A 24,471-nucleotide genomic window follows, 5' to 3' on the forward strand; every position below is an offset into this window, starting at 1 on the left:
TACATGGGATTTCATCAGTGAGATCATTTCAGTAGATTAACTCAGGCACTACCAGCCTCTGTCAGCTTCTTCAGAGAACTCTTGGGGCAAAGGAGGTGAGGACAGAGGCCAAACCAAACTGCTTGATTGCAAGGGCCTGTATCATCACACTGTATCACAGGCATCCATAAGGTAACTGGTTCTCTAGGGATGAAATATGAAATTCTGTCCCATCCTTAGAGCCTGGGTTAACAGGTTCTCACAGGCAAACATGTAATTTGCAAAGCCTGCAGTACAACTTACAGTTCCTTTTATAAGAGCTATAAATGCCTCTTTTATACTGTAGACATAACTTCACTGTCTCAAAATCTTAATAACAATTGAATAACAAAATGCAAACATTATACTTTGTCAGCATAAACAAAACAACAATTATATTAAAGGTCCTGCAGGCATTGCTCATTTGTATTAATAATTCCTGCTTTTCAATCAAGCTGTACAGGATGCCAAGTTAATTATTTTAAATACTTTTCAGTCTTGGCACTTTATTTGGACTTCAAATGGGGAAGTGAGGAGAGAAACAAAGAGCAGAGAAATGGAAAATCCTTCACCATCATATAATTGAAGCATATGACAGAAGAGGATTTAGGAGGAAAAAGCCCTAAGGAGATTTTGGGAGGTTTCACTAGTTTGTTCAATGGTGAACCATCCAAAAACGAAATGCCTGAAAAGCTGGAGGCTGAGCAGCTTAAGATAGACTGTGCACACAGAAACATTGCAATGTTAACTGCTGGAAGAGGCATAAATTATGCATTTCTGATGTGTCTCTATAGGCCTTGTAACCTTCTTTCGACCCTTAGGGTGCTCATTATCTGCAGGAGCAATTAACAGGCAGTATCTTGCAGCTAGCGTGATTTCTTACCTTTAGAGTGATTTCAAATCAAATAAAAAGGAGGCTAATAGAGCCAAGGAGGCCTGAGCTGTGAAGTTGCTTCTGAAGTATATTGGATAGAAATAATCAGTGAATTGAAGGTACATGGTGCCAGGAAGGCTGGATTATGTCTGGCTGGTTTTGATTGCTGAATCTTTTATGTTTTGGATAGTTATTGTTGTTCCTGTGAGAGATTATGCAAGTGACACAAATAATGGAAAATGCCTTCATTAATTCTGAAAGGAAAGGCCTAACTTCCCTTACTTCAGCAACTTCAAGCTGATTAATCAAAAGATCTGTTTTTTTAACTAGTCAGAATAATTTACAGACAACAGAGGTAAAAAAGCACACTTAAGACTGGTCTTAGAAAAAGAAGTTCTAGTGATCAGCAATCTGCTTAACTCCCCAAACCCACCAGAAATTTTTCAAAATTTAAGATATATGAATAGCTTAGGAAAAAATAAAGATCAAGTGCAAACGACACAATTCTGAGATAAAATTTGTACAAAACTAATTATTTCAAGTCTTAAAAAATCTAAATTAAATGTTTCTTATCTGAAAGAGCAGATTGTTGAATACAAATCAGTCCTATATTATGATTTCTCTAGAGCTGTCCTATTGCAATATGGAAATCCATGACAATGTTTAATATACAGAGCTTGGCACAGTTCTAGGTGATGTGATGCACCATCATTTTCTTTAGCAGTAACATTATTTTCAGTTCCTTCCTAATGCATGGAAATCATTCCAAAGGCTACCATCTTATATGCACTGAGGTACATTATAAAAGCCACATAATTTTAAAAGATTACTGAATTTTTGGTTTGAAAAAACAAAACAGATTTTGAAAATATATACCAAAATGTTTATTACTGCCATATCCCATTAACCCGCACAAGCCACCGTTGTCTAAGAGCAACATTTTACTGTTTCATCATGAGTGTATGCTGAGTCTGGAAATGGGATTTGTATATCTTCCTACACCATACAGACCTGCTGATTTCACTGAGGATCCAGGTGGAGTCAGGGATCTAGCTTCCACTACAAGACTGACGTTTTAAGTTTCAGATTCTTGGGATTGAGGATTTTTTTCTCCTGTAAACTACAACACCTTAAAAAATGCTTACAAGGAAAATCTTAGAGTCATTCCATTCACCTGAAGTTTATCATTACTCACATGTGGCCACGATTTCTCTACCAGGAGAAGCAAACCAGATAAGAATTGAGACTGGATTTGCAGCGACATGATTTTATTCTTATCAAAATTATTCTTTAAAAAAGCTTTTGAGCCCAAAAAAGCATGTTCAATTTATGGTAAAAAAATTGAAATTTCAACTTACATGTAGAAACACCAGTGTATTTATTAATTTCTAAAGTGTAAATGATAATGAGATTTCAGAAGCAGAAAATGGAATGGTTCTATTGAGCTTGTAAGGAGGGGATATATTTGGGCAGACTGGTCATCATTTAGCACAGCAAAGTCAATCATCTGACTCTGCATGTTGCTCTCCTTCACTATAGGAGTTAGAGAACATAGATCAGGAGGAGGGCAGCCAGAAAGTCACAGCTTTGGTCTTGGGGGATTTCAATTATTCAGGTATTGATTAGGATGACAGTTATACAAAAGGTGTAGAGAGGAACACATTAGTAAAGGTTGACCAGGGTTGCTTTCTTTAGCCATTGTTGAGGTGACTACATAATGAGAGCTTATTTAGAAACTTGTCCCAGCTGTTGTGAGCTCTGATAAATAGAGTTCAGGAAGCAGCAAGACCTTTCTGGGTCTGAAATCTTCCTTGTGGTTGGGAGACACAGCACTGTTTTCCTATCACAACTACCACCATTCCTTCCAGAAACTCCTTACCACCTCCCTTGTGACAAATGACCACATGATTTCCAAAGACCTTTTGCCCCTCTTACATTATGTCAGAACGTCTCTACCCTGACTAAACTCCTTAAAAAGTCATATTTACATCACAGGCATACTACTGACAGAGGCTTGCAGAGACAAGACTCTGTGTGTGTGTGTGTGTGTGTGTGTGTGTGTGTGTGTGTGTGTGTGTGTGTGTAAATACTAAGTCATCATCCTAGTACTAGAAGTTTTTTGAGACCAATGCTTTATATTCCTTCAAATGAATAGGTGGAATGTCCATAATTAGGTGGAACATCCTCAAAAATTACCATAATGGCAGTTTAAATTACCTGTGTGGTATGGATGTGAAATCATCACATCATAGCCTTTGCCAAATAGGTCAATAGAAATGGAATCATAGTCAGTCAGAATAGGAGCCACCTCTACTAGTGAAGAGTTTACTCACTGTACATAGAGAGTGCTTCTTAGTCATCACAACAAACACTTTCCAGGAGTTTCATTAAACTGAGGGCTGCTTCAAGGCCAAGGAGCCCAGGTCACGTGTTCAATTAATCCCAAACATTTTTTAAATATTTGAACAGTGTGTTAATTTAAAGCTTAATGCTACCATCAGATATTCAGCCTCAAAGCCTCACTAACAGGGTATGTTTATTTCTCCACTTTGGGGAAGTAGAGTATGAAAAGGCTGGTATTGCTTCTTACGCTGCTGTTTATTGAGCATCTCTGTGCCCCACTTTAGCCAAAGGTGATTCCTCTGCAATTAAAATGGAATTTCCTCCCTTTCCAGCCTGTCATTCATGCAACTTCTCTGACTGAGTCTGTAATGAGCAGTTTGGGTCCAGCTAGCTCATTCATGTGCAAAATCAAGTTCCAGCTTTTCCCCGGTACATCAGGAATGCTGTTGTTTCTCAGCTGCTGCATGTGCATGTTCAGTCTGGGAGGGAATTTTCTACAGAGGCTAGAGCAAGGTCTCAGTAACAGGTCAGATCTGTTTTGGGGGATTTTGAAAGACGCAAAGCATTTGTGAGCCCAAGGATCTCCTAAAGCACATTGGCATAGCTCAGTGGTACAATTCAAAACTGAGCTGTGAGGTATGATTTCCCACTCCTTCAGGCCACACATCTTCTTGTGGGAGAGCAACCAGCCATCTCCTCGTGCCTGCTGGAAGAAACAGCCCAGAAAAATCCTTCTCGGTGCGTCATTCACGCTGGAGAGAGGGAACAGGACTATTCTGCCGCCAGACCCTGTTTATCTTTCGCTGTCGAAAGACACGGAACAGCCTTCCTAGGCTTCATTGAGACAAAGTTAGCGGCGGGGTGCGGAGTGCCGAGCCGCGGTCCCGCCGCAGCCCCGCAGTGCCACCTAGTGCGAGCCCGGCCCCGCAGCCAGCGGCGCTCGGGCCGCCCCGCTCGGGGTCACGCTGTGCCTGTGTCCCCAGGGCTCCCTAGCGACCCTCCCGCTGGACGGAACAGGGCTTTGCTCCGTCTCCTGGCAGCCTGGCGGTGCTAAGAAGTTGTTGCTGGAGCTGTGGCGCTGCTGGTGGGCAGGGAGGAGGGAGGGGAGAGGATGGCTCCAGCAGCTCAAAGCACAGGCTTTGGCTTTTAAGCACTACCTGAGAGAACTGCTGAGGAACATTGGGAGACACTTGGAAGTTCAGACTTCGAAGTTCTTCATTTCTGGTGGCGTTCTTCAGGATGGCTGGGGATGGAATTGATGCCACTGGGCACATAATCTAGAGTGCTATAAAAGCTGAAAAAATCCAAATGGGAATTCAGGTCAAACTTCATTCCTTGCATCTGTGAGAGTCAATAGACCACCAGAAAACAGCAATGCAGCTGGATGAAGGGGAAGCTGAAAGCAGCTGTAATCTGGGGAGGATGAGCAGGAGGATCTATCAAAGGAGTAGTCATGTAGGCTTGCAGTTGTTTGGATGCTTCTCTCATCCTGCTGGCTTCTTCAGCTTTCTTGCTGGGGCTGCTAATACATGGTGTGCATATAAAATTGTTCCAAACTGCTAAAAGAAAGCACAGCAAGGCACATTTGTGATATTGCTTGCCAAAAAAAATCCAACAAAGTCCACACATAATAAGTAGTCAGTGCATCAAAATTCATACCTGCTGTTTAGGAACAGATATGCACACATTTATTACCAGTTTTAAATTCTTTATAATATCAAATGTAGCTGTATCAAATCCCAGAGGAGCTCCCCTGAAGAAAAAGGGAAATATATTGCATCAGTATTTCATTATACAGTCCACTGATCACAAAACACATCTACTCTAGGTTTACCCCAGAGTCCCTACCTAATACACTGCTCACTCAGAACAAATGCAAGCTCCAGAGTCTCGGGAAAGGGAGTTTAAACCAGTCTTTCACTGTGGCATCTTATTCCCTGAAGATAATTAGCACACTTCACAAAGTTCTGATTAAAGCTGTCTTCTTTCTTCTTCTGTTAATCTTATCCTGTTGTCTAATGGTCTGAACACTGCAAAAATGAAAATGCATTCATTAAGTTAATGGTTTTGTGGACTGAGGTACGGCATGTCTCCTGTATTTGCTGGCTTTCCTAAGAGCTACCTCTGCAACCAGGTGTTGTCTACTACAATCACATTTTAGAATATAGGAACCTTCAGTTTTGTTATAACAAGCTGAGAATAAATGGTCTAGGAGCACACTGGCAGGGTATTCCCTCATCCCCAGAGGTGCCATCTGGCATGTTTGAACCTCTTCATGTTCCCATTATGATGTTAGTATGGGGAAGAGGAAATGGGGGTGCAAGAGCCAAGCAAGACAACTTATTTTTAAAATGGCAATTTGATACGTCAAGGCACTAGCTCCTGAAATGAGTATGGTTTTATGCTTCCAAATATTGACAGATTTAGTCAGTTAAGAGATCATCATGTCTACGGTAATGGACATCTGGAGTGACATAAAGTTTGTTCTCTCCATACTGCACAAAGAAGGTATGAAATATGATTAAACCAAAAGAGTATTTTTAAATACCCACTTTACACAGGCATAGAACACTTCAAGAGGCATAAAGCAATGAGAAATCAAACTCCTAGTAATGGTGAGAGCAGTGATATGCAGGAACATGACACTATTCAGCCACAAAATGGTTACAGTAAATGTAAATTGTTCACTTTAACATTCAAGTTGCCTGCTCTTGCCCCTGGTTGCATAACAAACTCAGACTCAAATACTGATCGCTTTCTACACTGAAACAGTGTTCAGCTAAAAGATTACTATTGTTCAGATTTTATCAGGAAATGTAGAGAGGTTTATGTTGTTAAATCAAAATTCTAGTTTCTTGTTTTGAACTATATGAATTCAGAGCAGAGCATTTGGGTCAAATAAGTTAATACACTAAAGCATCCTGTTTTCTTCTCACAAATGGTCTGCTAGAGCTACAATTTCAACAGTGTCTCTTTCATGATATCTTGTCTTCTGAAGTGAAATTCAAAGTGTGCCTTTGAGAACATAAAGACGAAAAATTGGAATCAGAGGGTTTACCATAAGAGTTTTTATGGAAGAGTAACAGAAAGTTGAAGAAGTTTTAAGTAAGCAGGATTCTGCCAAGGCACATACAGAAATTACTGTAAGAATTCCTTTCACTCTCTTTCATTTTCGTTTTGCTAATATTTATAACTACTTGTCAAACTTGCCAAATTTGGCTATGTGCCATCCCCTACATATACTAAAAGCAGTAACTCATAGTGATTTAAAACATGTGGAGGTCAAAGCAGAAACATAAAAAAAATGTAAAGGGAAGATAAACATTCCATTTGCCACCACTGAATATAATAAATTTTCATAGGTTGTCGTCTCCTTACCTGTCCATGAAGATGAGGTGGATGGAAGCACAAAAAGAGGAGAACAAAAGAGAGGAAAATTTTGTTATGATCCAGGTATTTTATTGAAGTTGTTGCTGTAAGTGAAAGAGACTAGAGACACTACAAGAGAGCAACAAGAAGATGTGGGCTGATGGACAATGAGGAGCTGTATTCTGGGGAAAGCAGAGGCAGAGAGACAGTAGATGAGATAAGTGTGATGACAGTTATGAGGAGGCTGTGACAGGTTTTGTCCTCAACGGGATGGTAAATTCATTGGAATAGGCAGCAGAATATTTGGGGTTTGCAGTTAGTATAAATAATAATGACAGGGATTTTCTTTAAAATGGCTCCAAGTGGCTGTCTGCTCTCTTTTCTGGTGGCTAGTGCTGGCTAGCACAGTAGAACTCTTGACCATAGCTTACTAGAATCTGGAAAAAGGAACAAAAGTCAAGAGCCTCTTAGAAATTCAACACTGCAAGAGCTGAAGAGCTCAGTGCAAGATCAAGTGCCCTGGAGTACCTCCCTCTGTGGCATGAGTAGTGGCACAAGGGATCCTTTCCCACCTTTATATTTATTTATTCAACCATAGCAGCCTTAGATTTTCCTCTATCACACCTTGGTAACACAAAACACTTTTGCTTTTGTAAGCAAAGCTTAAGAAATCACCCCAACCCAGACACCTGGGAACTAGAAGCTGTTTGTTTCTACATCACAGATCTGGAGGTAGCTCTGTAATATTTACTTAACTGGCAGCATGGCTTTGAAACAAGCATTCACTCTTCTCTTTGCATTCCTCAATTTCTCTTTGTCCTATTTGTGTGAGTGTCACAGTGTAAGGGAGCCCCAAGTCTGACAGGAGGCATTCTTCTGCATCTTCTTTGTGTGAAGCCCTGCTGCCCTGCATTCAGGAGGGCAGGAAATGCCCTGGGTCATGTCAGCTACCTAAAACAGTGATGGGGACAATCTGCCCTGATCACAACAGGTACACTCTACCTCCTTTCACTGGGCTGCCTATATTATAATTGTAAAGGATGGTGCTGTTAGTATGGAAAAGACAAGCTGGGAGCTACTTCTGTACATTAAACACAGGCAGAACAGGGGTGTATTGCTGATGGTGTGGGGGGTTGAAATGCTAGCTGACCAGACGAGCTCAAAAAAGACAAAAAGAACAGGTTGACCAGGTTGTAATGTGAAACTCAAAGTGTTGAGAAGTTGCCAGTCATGCTCAGGGAAGAGAAAAACAGGATCAGAAACAAGAACGTGTCAGCAGCGGAATCATTCATGTGGAGGTTCAGAAATTTATCTACTGGGATAAAGTCAGAAAATGAGATTGCTAATTTGGCTAAAGCATCACCAAATTATTTTTTGAGAGCCAGTGTCTGGCAGGTATGTATGAACAGAAAGCATCAGCAAGAATTATTCGTGGCTAGAAATTAAGAGATACGTGGGACAGAAACATTGAAGATTAGCTTTAAGCTGTCATGGTGACAGCAAATGACAGAAAGAACTTAGGAAGAAAACCCCGAGGAGAATTTTGAAGGCTTTGTGCAACATAGTGGCAAGCCTTCCAAGCTGAGAGAGGTCTATCAGAGGAGGACTGTGCAGAGAGAAAGATCTGTTTAGTACAACATCAAGTAGAACATCTGCTCAGCTGAAACTGACCCAGCTCTGTTGGGACCAGACACCACAATACAAAGAGAATCAAAATTACATCTGAACACTGACAGGAGGCTGAAGCACTTCTGGCCAAAGAGCTTCATTTCATTCATTGAATCCAGGCACAAACCAGCTACAATGAACCACTGGATCTACCATCTGCAAGGTAGTACATGATCCCTTACTGCTGCCAGTCATGTAGACAGGGTTAAAATGCCTCCTGAGATATGGAAAGAAATGACTGAACACAAGTCAGGCCAAGAGAGGGGTCCTGCCATTTCTAGTAGTGCAATATTATGTTACAGTACACTGTCCAGGAGAGGGGAAAAGGGTCCAGAACCAAGCAGAGGAACATCCACCACAGACACACAAACCTGCATAAATCCCTTATGGAGTTTGCAAATCCATGTTTGCAGATGTGTGTGCCTTGGATAGCAAAGCTAAATTAAAAGGAAGGGTCCAAAATTTCCTCCCACAATGGTTAGGAGGAGAAACAAACAGCAAATCATAACATCACAGATTAGATTAAGGTGGAAGAAACCTCTGGTGGTAATTTAGTCAAACCCTCTTACTCAAATCAGGGCCATCATTGACAGACCTGGACCATTTTCAGAGAGTTTTTGGGTATCTCCCAGTATGGAGACCACAGCCTCTGTGTACAACCTGTTCCAATGTTCCATGGCCCTCACAGTAAAAAAAAAAAATAAATAAAAGTGTTTGTTATTAGAGGGAATATCCGTGTTTTAGTTTCTGCTCATTGACTTCTGTCCTGCACATCACTGAGAAGAGTCTGAATCCATTTTTTTTTTTACAGTCTGCCCTCAGTTGCTTACATACATTAATAACATTTCCCACCAAGCCTTCTATTTATCAAAATCCTTTATGCAGAAAACCTATAAGATTGCCAGAGGTCTGCATAAACTCTTAATAAAAGATGTAGAGTGTGGAAAAAGGAAAGAACGTTTGGCTGAACAAGGAAGAAGAAATCTTTGCCAAGACAGCCTTTGTTCCTGTACCTTTGAGAAGGATAGGAGGAGGTAGGCAGCTCCTTCTACAAGAGAGGAAGCTTGTCTGGTTTCTGGGATCTTTGCAAACCACACTTCAGTAATACTTCCCTCTCTGTTCAAAAACAGCATGTTCAAGCTCCTGCCCAAAGGAACCTGGGAGACAGAGGCTGGATTTACTTGCACTGTGGGCAGAGAGCAGCAGGACTGCTGAACCAGTGATGGATGAGCAGGTGTCCAGGTGCCCAGTGCCACCATCAGCACTTCACATGTTAGGGAGGAGAGCTTCTTTGTGGAAAGGCACACCCAAAAGAAAGTGTTGCTTTAAAAGAAAAGGCCATGGAGGTAACCATGGCAAATTAATTGAATTGCTAATTTTAGAAAAAGGAAGCTAATTTTTGAAAAAAGGAAGCTTCTGAAGACTATTTACTGTTAAAATTACTACAATATAATGTATGGAAATCTGTGGCATTTCTTTACATTTTTTCCATGCAATTTTTCCTGAAATGAAAAATTGGTTGTGTTTTCCTATGCCAGTACAGCTTGGTTAAGAACAAAATATTAGGTCATAAAATTCTTTCCTTGAAGTAATAGAGAAATTTAATTTCCTTTTCTAAAGGCTTTTAGCTTTCTTTATCCACTGTCTGGGACATGACTTGCAGATGATGCCTGTGTTTCCTACCACACCATGGAGATGCAGCAACCCAGCCTGGTTCCAGAAGTCATCACCAAAACAGGACTGCAGAAGAAGAAGATAATATTAGTAGAAATGTTGTAAATTAAGGACATAATTGAGCAAAAGTATATTACATACAAACTTAATTTACAAAGATTATTAAAAGACAATGACACTATGCCTACTCCAATAAATACGTCAATAAATAAGTCTGAGAAGTAAAATCTTCAGTTGAGGAAGAACATTCATTTTCTCTCTTTTATGCCTGAGTCTTTATAGCAAGTAGGAACTGGAGTGAAAATTTGTCTCCAACTTTAGATATTTGAGGGTTTTTTGTCTCTGCTGAAAAAAAATCCTTCAGATTCTTCACGGTAATATTTTTCTATGCAATAGAAATAAGCTGGCTATGCTGATTAGTGTTACAGTCATAAAGGTAAAAGATTGGTTAGGAAATACAGTTTTTCTGCAGTTTTCTGCACATTTAAACTTTGGCATATAATTGAAGACAACTTTGGTTAAATATACATTTTAATGTTAAAATTTACAATCAAGCTGGCAATTAAATAATCCCTCTCTTTTTCCTTTTAATTAACAAAATCATATTTTAAATAGATATCTCTTGTGTTTCTATGCACGACAGAAAAATATGCATAACATTCTTTACATTTTTGTAAAAGTTTTACAAGACTGGGGTAAAATCCTGCTGAGGTGGGTTGACCCTGGCCAGCAGCCAAGTACCTACACAACCATTTACTCACTCCTCTTCCCTCCTCCAGGAGTACAGGGAAGAGAACAGGAGGAGTAAACCCAAGAAAACTCCTGACAGTTGAGATAAAGACAGCTTAATAAGTGAAGCAAAGGAGAAAAATCTATACTGCTGCTGCAAATCACTCACCAGCTTCCAAAAGCAAAGTGATGCCCAGCCAGTCTCTGAGCAATGCCCACCTAGGAAACCAAAAATCCCTTCAGATCCCCATACTGTGAACTGTCCCCCTGTTCTGGTGACATCTGTGTTGGGTAGCTCTATGCTAGAGGTAAAACATGGGAAAACAGCAAAAGGCAGGTCCATATTGATACACGTAGGGGCTGTGCTGGAGCCCTGGCAAACTGACACCACGTTTCTGTAGGGAGCAGTGACGCTGAAGGCACGTTTAATCTCTGCACAGGATTAAAAAGGGGGGACAAGGTGCAGTGGTACTAGAAGCCAGGAGAGGGAGTCTGAGCCCAGGAGAAGGAAAGAACGATGGGAAGAATCCTCCTCACCTTCTTCCTTGGTGGTGGGACACATGATGGGGGCAGCAGAAAAGCCAGTCAGGTCATTCCCCCAGACGGTGTGCCTGTGTGTCACCTTCCACCCTTACCCAACAGCCAGGGTGGCGGCCTCTCACCTAACACCAAAACCATCTGATTTTCAGTGGTCTCATCAGCCACACAACAGTAAGTGTGTTTTACACTTGGGCTGTTAATTACTGTGACCCTTTTGCTTGTTAACATCAGATGTGCTGTATTGAAGTGCATGCATATCTACGGAAATTTTAAGTCTTTAAATAGTTTGTGTATGTATCTATATATACATAGACATGTGATTAATTGTACCAGTGACTAAATAAATCTATTTTTATCCAGTCCTGTGATTCAACAGACGTGCACCCTCAGTTTCCTGATGATATACACAGATGTAATCAAGATGAGAGCAACTCTTTGCCCACCTTTATAAAGGAGAAACAGTGCAGGTTGTGGATGCATGTAATTTCAGCACTGCATTTCTTTAATTCTCTGTACTATAGCTGTGAAATAATGCATAAACAGTTCATGAATTGAAAATAGTATGCATAGTGTGGTAACTTTTGGAAAATCAGACCAAGACCAAGGAACAGCAATTTGTTCTTTTGTTTTGTATTTGTCTCAAACCCAGATTATCTCAGTGGGGGCATTTTTAAATGTTCAAAGTCATTTCAGGCCAGAGCCTGCTTTTGAAAATTCTAATTGGGTTTTCAAAACAGGTATCATCCTTGTGTCAAATTTATTTCAAGACTTGTAATGTTCATGCATTGATCTTTGGAACCATTTTATCTTCTTTAGTTTTCCTACCAATCTCCTTCTTGAACCCTCAGTGATAGTTACCGTTTTCTTGATGTCAACATGTGGTCCTTTTGAAACTATGAGCAGTTTAAAAATCAATTTTACTGGTGCCTGGGCACCAGTAAAAGCAAAGACGAAACAGTTTGAGACCACCCTGAGAAATACCTACAACTGGTTTCTAATCATCTTTATCTGGTCTTGCCCCTCACAAGGCAGCCATCACCTGAGCGCTACATGTTTTTTTTTCCTAACTACTGTTGTAGATGATGGGTTTGACCTCACTTTGGTCACCCTTGTGATGATGATGTGGGTTTGTTGAGGTTGGTGAGGTTTGTGGGTTTGTGAGGAGCAATCACTTGTCTACAAGCAGTGGTGGGAGGGAGCTCAGCAGAGGGTACCTGGAGGCCATCTAGGGCAGGCCCCTGTTCCTGAGTAGGCTGGAAGGATCTACTCTAAACCTGGCTGGAATGCTTTAGCAATGTGGTTAATGCATAAAATCATGCTGCTTCATTCTGGGGGACTACGACTCATACCACATTTCACATTTATTCTTACTGAATGGCCCCAATCAAAACCAGTTTTATTCCCACCACATTGGGAAATGAGGTACCAAGGTGCAGAACAGCTGACCTTTCAGACATGCCCACCTCTTCTAAACACAGATAATCACTCCCAGTTGAAGACTGAGTGCACAGAAATGGATTGGGTTGGTGCTGGCCTTTGCAGAAATCAGGTGAGGTCAGCGTGGGGTAAAGAAATGTTTTGTATCCCTTCACATGTGATAGTTTCACTCATTTCTTCTCTATGTCCCTCAAGCTGATGAGGAATGTATTGCATTTACTTGGTTGTCAGCCTTGGAGCACTGCCTCACTACTAGATTTCCTAAGGTTTCTATGAATTTGTTGGTCTTTTGCTCTTCAGAAAGGACAAATTTTCCCTGTTCCACACCTTCCCCTCACACAGCAGACAAAAATAAATTAACTTCCTGTGTTTTGGTAGCATTTGACACCCACTGCAGGGTTAAGTTGGGTCATCTTTGAAAAGTAGTGACAGCAAAGTTCCTAGGAGACTGATGTACTTAGGATTTTTTTAATGTCATTTTTATTTAATCTCTGTTTCCTGTCTACCATGTCCTGCAGGGCAAACCTCAAAAAAACACAAGCTTGTCATTTGCCCAGAAGACCCATTCTCAGATGAAAACACATATTAAATGTTTTGGAATTATGATGAATTGTGGAGCTGAGGGCAGACGAGTGTGCACATAATGTTTTGATTATTTTTTTCCTCTTTAAATTAAAGCTTGATGAGAACCAATGTCAGTGTCCTCGCCCTTGCAAGAAGAAAGACAGTACTTTACCCAGAAGAGTGAAGGTAGTCAGTGCCTCCAAATGGGAAAAGTTAAGACACAGAGTATGTATGTGAGAAGTACCAGACCTAAGGCAAAAGCACATTGTGCCCACCCACTCTCTGAACACAGATAAAGATATGATTCTTCACCTGTGCTGCTTTATTGAAAGGATCTCAGAAACTTTCATAGGAAGGCAGGCTAAACTAACTATACTTTCCAAAAATGACAGAGAGAAAGTGAGAAAAGTATATCCACAGGGGAAAAAAAATATAGTTACATGCATATTTCTCCACTAAATTAAGTTTTCACATTTGTTTTTTATTGATTGAGAGAACTTTACAATTTGCCAGATTTTTAGCTGGTATTTATTCATACCATAATGTAATGGTATCTGGTTCTCTGAATATGTGTTATCTATGCATAATCTCTTAATGTAGTAAGAAAAATTCTGCCAAGTAGATTTGAATCTCTTTTAATACAAATACTTTAGTTCTAGCTTGATACAGAAGTATCTACACATGATAGTCTGTTTCACTTGAAAATACATTGTCTAAATACATTTGCTTATCCTTGGGGAGAATGAAGAAAAGCAAATCTTTGATTCCTTTCTTTATTACTAATGTTCCAGCTGCTCTGTTAAGCTGGGGAAAAAATCAAGTGAGAAATTCTTAAAGTCCCAAATATAGCATCTTTAAAATAAGTTATGACAGTTTTAATTAATTAAATGACAAATAAAATAGCTGTTTCTGTGGTGGTGTACATGGTAAAATCTGGGTATGTGTTTCAGAATGAACTTTGAAGGTGTTTTGCAAAAGCCAGGCAAAAAAAAAAGGTGTCATAAAGCTTTTTGATGCTTCCCTTTCCATATTATCATGTAATACAGTATTTTGAGTGTACTTTGTTATGGATTTACTTTAGGAGACACAGTGAACTATACAAAAAAATTTCCACTTTGTTATACTAAGCATAAGTTTGTCTCCAGAAAGTTTACAATGCAGATCAGGCTGAACTTTGTGTGGCCTGGTATGACTGTTGATATTAATCTTTCCTTTCCACATTTTGGTTTTTCTGCCACAACTTGGAAATTGCAGATATAATAACACACAAAGGTGTTCCCTTTCATTCTGTTTTTTCTCTCTTGCTCTTCCTTTCCCAAGATCTCTTTTTCTGCTCATACAAAACTAAATTACAAGATGGTATCCAATGGATATCAGCATCTTTCACAGAGACTCCATTCCAATTGCAGATGCTGCCTGCCAGGGCAAAGCTGGCATTCATGTTTTTGCACAGACAGGAACAGTTTTACGTTAAGGAATAACTGAATTAATAACTGGTAATATGGTAAGTTGTAATTGGTGGTTCACATGCAGGTAGAAAACGAGGTTCTCTGAGCCTGTAACCTTCTTATTTAGCAGAACAGGATGACTGAAGATAAGCTTAGAAAGAGATAGGACATGCTGCCCTTAATATGCAGGTTTTCTTTGTGATTTCATCAGAGATTTAACATGTGATCCTGAGCAGGCCATTCAATTTCAGTTCATCTCTTTCTTCATCTGAGAAGGTGAGGATGAAGCATGCCTGCCTTATAATGCAATGTTAAAGGAACACTGGTAATTTATATCTCAAGCTTCATGGGAGAGTCTGCTAGAATTGAGATTTGATATTTATTTTTCTCTTAAATCAGGCATTTTATCCATCTCTTGAAATACAATGCACACAAGCACAACAAGCCAATTATTTCCTAATATATCCAAGATAGTTACATGCACATGTAGGACAGCACGAGTGTGATGCAGAGATCAGCTTCATCGATCAGCTTGTCTAATTTCATATAATCAGGGATGCATAATCCAGATCTCTCCACACCCTTATTACCAGTTCTAGCCCTCTAAAAGCTTCTAAAACATTTAACTCTTCTCACTGTAGAGTCAGCTATGAAACGTAAGCAACACCATAGCAAACACTCTGTACAGAGTAATTTTTGCATGGGACAAACCTTTCAAGCAGTGATATCTTTGCATACTCACAGATATAAATAAAAACAAATATAGACTATATATATGGAAAGAGATGAACACAATCTCTAGTAATGAATTTCCTTGTGTTGCTTATCCAGTGGTTAAGAGTGTAATACTATGTTATTTCTCTTTCATGTGTTTTTAGGGGTTGAAAGTATTGTGTTTCATTTGCTGACATAATACACTGCATGATCCTGGGGATAAATAACACACTTCCATATCTGTTTCATCCATAGCAGAGCCAGTTCAAGCATTCCCTGACTTTCATGTCAATCACAGAGTCACTGGGGTTGTAAGTGGCCTCTGCTCAAAACAAATGCAGCTATATGGTCACACCAGGCTGCTGAGGGTTTTATCCAGTCAGATATTGAACATTTCTGAAGATGGGGACTGTAAAACCACCACCCTGAGCAGCCTGTGTCACTGCCTCACTATCCTCTTGGGGAAAAAGGTTTTTAACTCTGCTCTATGTTTCAACTTAACATCATTGCCTTCATCCTTCCACCTTGCACTTCTGTGAAGAGCCTGGCTTCATTTTATTGGCAATCTCATAGGTTCTCCAGGCTGAATAAGTTCTGGTCCTGCAGCATCTTCCCACATGCTAAGGGCTCCAGCCCTTGGCTATGGCAGTGAACTTCTGCTGAGCTCCACCCAGCTGATGCATCTTGTAATGCTGGCTCCTAACTCTACATGTAGATATGTATGTATGTATGTATGTATGTATGTATGTATGTATGTATGTGTATATATATGTGTGTGTGCATATGTACATGTGGCCTAACAGCTGCTACATAAATGGAGTCACCAGCTCACTCAATTTAAAGGTTGTGCTTCTAATGACACTGCTCAGGATGCCATTCAACCAGGGAACATGAGGTTTATGTCCCACTTTTATGTCTGCCATGGTCCTCTGGGCCTCTTCATTGGAGTTACTCCCCCACCAATCTGTCCCCAGTCTGCATTGCTGCCAGCCATTCTTCCTTTCCAGGGGCAGGACTATGCTGTTCTTACTGAATTTCATAAGTGTCCTGTTGCCCTGCTCCTCCAGCCTGTCCAGGAAGCAGCCCTGCCTCGGAGCATATTGGCTGGCCCCTCAGTTTGGTGCCATCAGCACATCTGATGAGTGAGCAGTGTTGCATCCTCCAAAGTGATTGCCAAAGATACAAAGGTCCCAGGAGAGACCCCTGTGGTGCTCTGCTTCTCACCAGCCTCCAGGCAGAACACAACCCATTAACCACTGGGTCCAGCCATCCAACCCTCACTCTTTGTGCAGAGCTAATCCTGCTGAAGAATAACAGAATGGACAGAAACAGTTTTGACTGGATGACATAACTGATCCAGTTTGCTGCAGAGCCATGATTTCAGATATGCCATGACAACACTGGGGGAGGTGTGGACGTGTAAACCAATTCAAGGCAGGGAGGGTGGCAACTTCTTAAACCAGTTTAAGCGGCACCACTTATGTATGAACTAGTGGCATACACTAAATGTTAAAATTTGAAATCCCTTATACCACACAAAAATGCATAAGAAGCTTGCTCATATGTGGACTTGTAAAAGTTTTCTACAGCTTCCTAGACAAAATATTTGTGTATTCAGGGAGAAAATTACATACTTGCAGCAATTAATATTTTAACCAACTGGCACCATTGTCAGTCTAGTGCATGTAGTTACAGTAAGCAGAGGATTTGCATTTCTCTTGGTCGGTGTTGTACTCTGCCTTCATTTGTTACGTTATTGTTTCTTCTCAAGAGAAATTAATATGCAAACAGACAAAGTTTGGAGGAGGAGTTTATTAGATTTTTTTAAACATTTGTCCAGAGTAAAAGAGGAAGTCCACAGCACAACTGTGAAGTCTGTACAAACTTCCCATATCCTACTTGCAGTGCCTCAATGATTATTTTTTTATAAGTGCTCAAAGATATATTCTTCCATGCACTACCTCAATAAGAAACAAGAAAAAACAAACCCCACCACTGTTTGTATTATAAACCAAGCCTAAAATATTTTATAACCTAAGAAATTAAAATTAAAAACAGCAAAAGATCTGCCATGCTTTGTGTTTCTAATGAGTATATACAAGTTACTCTGTGTTTATAACAAAAAATTACTTGGGATTAGATTTTGGCTTTCTTTAAATTCAAGTAAATGTTCTGCAAGCCTTTTCTGTATAACATGTACTTCAAATCTCTTTTTTTTTTTGGGGGGGGGGGAAATGCCAATTGAGGACTGCTACTGTATGGTTTGATAGAGCCTATGAGGATCACAGTTCTAAGGATGGCATACAATCCACTTCTCTCTTGTCTAAAATAATTTCAAATAACATTGGAAACATGATGCTCTGAGGATATAAGTGGTATTGTTGTGTAAAAAGGTATTGTTTCCCTCTACAAACTTACCCTAAAGTAAATTATTTTCTTAAAGAAATAGCAGGTTTTACAGTGCCCCATGTGCCTCTATATGCAACTCAAACACCAAAATTAATATGACATATTTAAATGGTACATTTGAGCTCACTCTGCTAGTCCATCTGAACTCTCTGAAGAGATCAAGCGAGTGTGCTCAGATCATAAACTCAATACCAATACTTTTATGCTTGACCGCAGTTCTGCTTAAGCCCTATTGATCAGTCTTGTCTTCTGATAGCACTCCACTGCATTGCCCAAACCCTTTATGGTATGCATGCTTATGTCCCATGCTAATCAACTTGTCAGGTCACTTGTTGCAACAGCTTCAGCATCACCTCCAAACTGCACTCCTTCAGGTCTAAACCTGTTGTTTCTTTCAGCAATGCCTGGGTGCCTCCCAGAGTGGGGGTGGTTGTAATCATGCACCCCCGCCTCCATTGTACCGCTTGCAATTTCTTCTTGCACATTTATGTAAGGACAGAGGTGCAAAAGTGCTACAGCAATGGGAGATGTAACTTTCCGCTTCAGAATCAGAGTGACATATTTCCTAACAAATGCAAGTTTGGCACCTACATGGTTTTTTGCATGCTCTTTCCCAGTGCTCTTTCCCATTCCTCATCCCTGCTCTGTAATACACCAGGTTCTGTTGTTAAATTATGAATCCTGTATGTTGTGTTCTCAAGAAAATCAATACAATTTTCTAGATTATATGCAAGGCATTTAATGACAAACATCTTTTGTAATATCTGTAGATTAGACCATTTATTTTCCTTCATTTTTTTATATGTTAGTCATTAGCTCAGCAGAAGTGTTAAAAATTATTAGTAATGTTAGTAATGTTAGTATTGTAGTATTATAATTTTAGTATTGTTAGTAATATTAGTAATGTTACTAGTTATTATTCAGTGATCTATGTAGAAAAGTGATGGAGGTTCTGTCATAGGAACCTGAGGCACTGCACCTGATGAAACTGAAGGTCATGTTAGACCAATAATTTATTTCTGACAGTGGCCAGTAGGAGATATACTTGGGAAAAATGTGTAGGAAATATTGTTCCCTCCTGTTGGCATGCTCTCCTCTGTGTTGCACAACACAGGAGTATGGGAATCTGTCATCATCAATTGAAACAAGATGTATGTAAGAGGGAACAAAAAGTTCATCAAGAAGACAATCATGGAACAGATTGTCCAGAGAGGTTGTGAACCCTTCCTCCTTGGAGATTATCAAAAGACTTGAATGTCTTGGCTTGTATTCAGTGTTGATGCTGCTCTGAACAGGAGTTTGACTAGGTAACCCAGGTCCCTCATTGATTCTAGAAACCTTGTAGGAGTAATTGTCCCTTTTGCAATCAGAGAGCTATCACATCTCTGAGCAGTTCTTGCCCTGATTGCACGTGTCTAAATCTGTTTTTTATGAAATGAACAGCTGCAGTTTTGTTTGTTCTAAAGGCAACAGTATTTAGACTATAATTTCATAAAATTTACTTCAGACAAAGACTGTGATTATTTTTATTCAAACATTGGCTCAAATGTCACCTTTAGATGCATGGACTGGCAGCTATAACTATACAACAGAAATCAGTGACATTTCAAATACACCTTCTGTGGAAATAAGTCTTCTTGGTTGAAAAGTTTTAATTATGGCCCCTTGGGGCAATTATTTTCAGTAGTTTTGTGAGATGCATCTGCTATAGGTATTTGTCCTGCTTTCTACAATAATGCAATATCCTTTTGTTGATGTTATGAACACCCAGTAATTGCATCCTGTTTCTCTCTTTATCCACGTGTCCATGGACTTTAGTAACATTAAGAAGTACTTAAGTATTATTAAGTTCATTGCACATTCAAAATAATCTACAAATATTTTGAGGGGTTTTTTTTTTTGCTTTTGTGGATGTGATGTTTTGAAATTCTAGAGCAAGCTAGAAAATAACTGCAGAGAGGTGTCTTGGCAATTACAGTTAGGACCAGAAACCCTACTCAGTGTGGAAAAACATACATGCCCCATCCAGCAGTTCTGGCAAGGCTAAAGCAAGGCACAACTGGTTTGCATGTAAGAACAGGATGTTGTGAACCTTCATTCCAGAGGACACGACTTCAAAATATGTTTGCATTGTGAAGGGAATAATTTAAGGAAAGGATTCTGTTCATATAGATTGATTTCAGACTTCAAGTAAAGATGTGTATTTTTGCCTGTTATTTTTGAAAATAAACCATGAAGCTGAAGGTATACAATGCTTGCCAGATCTCAAAGGATATGAGCCCACTGACAATCCAGGTATAGTTCCTTTCTTTTGGTAGAACTTGACTTGAGATAACTAAACTAAAAGATTTCCTGTCATGTTTGATGAACAGAATGCAAAAATCATTTGTCCTTTACAATGTCCTAGGAGGCAAAGAAGGAATTTCAGAGACTGTCCAACGTGGCTTTGATGAGAAAGTAATTAAGGTCACTGACTGAGCTGTCCACATGTTTGAGTCAGATAACAATGTAATTGACTGTAATGGTCCCTGTGCTGAAGGACAGAAGATAGATGTGGCCGAAACCAAATTTGCTAAGGGAAATTTTATTGGCATTTCTAGCCAATAGTAATAAGTCAAAAAGTTAATTTTACTTTCCGCAAGAGCTAAGTAGGCTATGCTATGCTGATTTTTCAAGAGAAATGAGAACATAACTCAGTATCTAGATGTTTTTAGCTTTTTTCATGTTAATAATCTTCTATTCTTAGTTTACAGTTACTATTATCACCTTCTTCATTTTGCAGTGGGAATCACATGTGCATCATGTATACACCTCAACAGCTCTACCAACAGCAAGTGACTGTGCAAGTCCTGCTGATGGGACATCAAGTCTCTATCACAGACTCATCACAGCATACAGTGGTTTTTAGGAGCTCATCTCCTCCCTCTCCAGGATGGTTAGAAGCTAATTTTAACTACAGATAATTTTGTAATTTGCAGGCAAAGAAGTCAGTTTGACATACTCCTCTTAGCCTGATTGAATTAATTTTAAATGCTTTGGCAGCTTTCCACCATGCTGCTGTTAAAAGAATTGCAGATAATGACACAACTTACAGCTGATCTCAATCCTTCCTCGAAAAGAAGAAAATAGCAACCCCCTACGATAACCACAGCCAACCTAATTCTTTGTGCAGCTTTAATTGCTTCTTTCCTCCCCCTAGATTTTTGTCAATTTAGGCTCACATGGTTATTTTGGGATGTAAAGTAACCAAGCATACATATTCTGATTTTTAACAGCGCTAGGTTTTCTGGGTGTGCTTAAAAACCACAGATGTTTTCCAATTCCTCAAGTAACATTGAGAAGTTTCTTCATTCAACTACACAGACAGTCCATTTTCTTGTCCAATAATATCATTTTAGAGGAGTCAGGGTGACACACTGAGTCTGACTATAAACCATCTGTCCCATTTTCCTTTATTGCAGTTTCATGCAGCTGTCATTCATGACCAACCAGTCTAAGCTGTACAAAGAACACAATACCTGAACACCACTACAGCCTTTACCACAATGGTCCTTCAGCCTCTAACAAATCTGAAAGGAGTGTTGCTTTTGCAGCTTGTGCATGGTCTAAATAATTCTTTTTTTTTTCTCTCAGTCTTCAAGCACCTTTAAACAATGGCTAGCAGGGCACAGCAAGACAGGTTACTGCTCCCCATTCTTCCCTTGAAAAACATCTGGTTTTGTCCCTGAAACTCAATGCATGTTGGAGTATTATGGTCAAAATTCTGTGTCAGTCAGCAGTGTGTCAGTCCTGGGAAAGCTTTTTGCCCCTTACAAAGTCAAAAGAGCACCAAGACACCTTTCTATGAACCAGGGTTCAGCCCTAAATTTCAGGTGCCCAATTCTCATGGTAGCTGAAGTAAGACAGTAATGTCACTTTTAAGAATATCTTAAATTTAAATAACTGGCAGCAAAAGCAGTGCACTTTTAATTTGTACATTTAAGTTGATTGGATTTGAAACAAACAAACCGTGACCCTCACTTTTCTTGCAATATTGTTCTTCCAGTACCTTTGCAGCAAAAAACCATTTTTAAGGCACCATTTTTAGAGAAATCCACAGTCACCATGTAAATAGTCAGCATGTAATTTATTTTGCATAAACTAATCATTTGCACACCTAAGTAATAGGAAGGTGCACACACACAAACTTTTATGTATCTTAATTGTTAATATATATATATCTTAACATATAACCAATTACAATATAAACCAAGTAAAGAAAAAAAAATCACCCTAGCACTCCATAGTCAATTTTTTGTAGATCACTTTGTCTTTCAAATCTGTATTTCTCCTTTAGACTCTGCTTCAGCAAAATCCTTAAACAAGTTATTTGCCTTAAGTATTTGAATGCTTTTATTGGAGTTTACTATAAAATACACCTCACTTCAAATACTTTCCTAAACGTGGTTACTTTAGATTGTTTAAAGCTATATATTCATCTATGTATTCAGCTGAATCTGGGCACTTTTATTTGTCCATGTTAGGGACTATATAGCTAATAAATATCTTCAATCACATCATATGGAATGAAAGCTACTTGTTCATTCTTAAGAATGGCACTTTTAAGAGTAGGAGGAAGACAGGAAAGGAAAGACAAGACATTTTGACATAAGAAGGCCACCAGCAACATTTCTAACATTTTACCTGGTAAAAGTAATAATAAAACAAGGATTTCTCAGGCTGTTAAGAGTATCAAAAATCAACATTTAAAATGTATTTAGATGTGCACATGACTGCTGCCTTGAAATAAGGGTAAATGACATGGCCTTAGATGACCAACTTGGCAGAAACTAATTCTTCATTTAAGATTTTATCAGCAACTCTCAATATCTGTAGTGACCATTATGTGTCTGCAAACTATTGAGTCTGTCTACAAAGAGCTTGGTTGATCAGAATCTTACCAGTACTATCAAAATAGGTCTTAGAAATGAGCCTGACATTCCTTTAAAAAATGCACTAGAGAGATTGAATATTACCTGGGAAAGATGTAACCTGCATTTAGCAATTCCAAGCATCCCATCTGCTGTATAAGTCCTCTTAACAGCTGCAATGGCAGTGATGATGCAGTCCATGGATCAGTGTTTATCTGACCCCCACTCAACAGGTGCATTTGAGCTGTTTCACATCCATGAGTGCCTAAGTAGTGCACTGTCTAACTGTGTTTGTATCAGCAGGGGCTGAGAAAACCAAGGCAGCTTCTTTTATTACCTTTCCAGAGCAAAGAAAAGGGTTTCCTTTGCAATGGCATTACTAACCCACAGTGGGCAAAGTGCAGAGGAAAGAGGGGAAGGAGAGCTTAGCCAGGTCTCACACACAAGTTGGTAAAATGGCTGATCCCTAGGGAGTTATTACTGAGCCCAGTGCAACACCCATCTGTGCCAGCTTAACCTCTGACACGGCCTTCACAGGGAACCTTGCTATTGAAGGGGACTTCTGGCATGGAAGAATGGATAGATGGAGGCTCCAGGGCTCATGCCAGGCACTCAGTGCATTGCCTCAGTATTGCAGAGGCCTGCAGAAAAGTGGGCCAGACTGTGAACACAAGATAAGACAGCAGTGCCCTTTCTTCTGCTTCTGGCAAATTAAAAATGGTTTATTGCCACACGTACTAATCAGGCATTCATCATGCTTACGTACCAAAATCTTGCTGTGTGTCCACTGTATCCACTTCCATGAATCAACTATACTTGCAGCTGGGATTTCTGGAGAAGTCTGAAGTCCTTTGTTTGAAATTGCACTGAATTACTTTTAAGCAAGTAATGTTAGCAGAACTTTTTCATATTAGTAAAGAAACACCATGCTTACATTTCAACTGCTTTTTGTACTCAATTTTCAAACATTAGGAAAAGTCCTTTTGAAGTCTCTATACATACTCACAGTTCAGCTTAAGTGAAATTACTTGGATAAAAGACCGAATCTTTGGCATTGAGACATTCAACCAGAATATCTAAATTTTCATAGCACCTCTAAATTGCTTCTAAATCTGACCTAGTCTAATCCTACATAGCTTATAAAATCTTCAGAGACAAGTATGAGAAAGATCTAATCTCTAGTAGGCTGTGAATAAATCACTGTAAATAAATTTCACTTACAGTTATGATGTCAACTTGCACTGGCAAATACATGTAATATTATTAGTATTTATATTTCATATTTAATTGGAATATGTAAGTATTCTTACATATGAGCCAAAGGTCCTGAAAGAGTTTGCAGCAAAAACATATCAATCTAAAAGTTATTAACTTGTTTTGATTTCTACTTGGGTCAATAATATGTTGTGCATCCCATTAGGAAGTATGCAATAGGAGGTCATCTTGCAGCTGTGCCTAGTTTTCTACAGTGCTGCCTCTCAAATCTAGATTCTTTAGCTCAGGTTGTAGTATTGTAGCACGTTCTTTTGTTTGTTTGTTTGTTTGGTTTAGTTTGTTGTTTTTTTAACTATAGTATTCCTCAGTTTAAATTCTCAAGAATTTGGCCAGCATGGATATCCAGTATCAAAATACTTCAGCTACACAGCACTACAGTGATAGATACCAAATGAAACTTTACCATTATGAAATGCACATCTTACACTTTCTTCAGAAACTATACCCAACATAAGAATGTAAACATGACTCATGCACAAATCCAGCAGAAAACCCTTCG

The 24,471-nt window shown here is 39.4% G+C and overlaps 1 protein-coding gene and 1 long non-coding RNA gene across 2 annotated transcripts in view; one reads left to right on the forward strand and one right to left on the reverse strand.

The window, feature by feature from the left end:
• Positions 1-24,471, forward strand: part of XKR4 (XK related 4) — a 225,424-nt gene that overhangs the window by 157,623 nt on the left and 43,330 nt on the right. The gene's annotated exons all lie outside the window — the stretch shown is intronic.
• Positions 4,352-9,013, reverse strand: LOC135279278 (uncharacterized). The gene is made up of 4 exons (XR_010346563.1): positions 8,868-9,013; positions 5,084-5,265; positions 4,895-4,988; positions 4,352-4,791 (listed from the first exon to the last, which is right to left on the reverse strand). It is a non-coding gene; the product is annotated as an uncharacterized LOC135279278 (long non-coding RNA).

Source organism: Passer domesticus, chromosome 1 (assembly GCF_036417665.1).
Source record: "Passer domesticus isolate bPasDom1 chromosome 1, bPasDom1.hap1, whole genome shotgun sequence".
In the NCBI taxonomy this organism is placed as follows: domain Eukaryota; kingdom Metazoa; phylum Chordata; class Aves; order Passeriformes; family Passeridae; genus Passer; species Passer domesticus.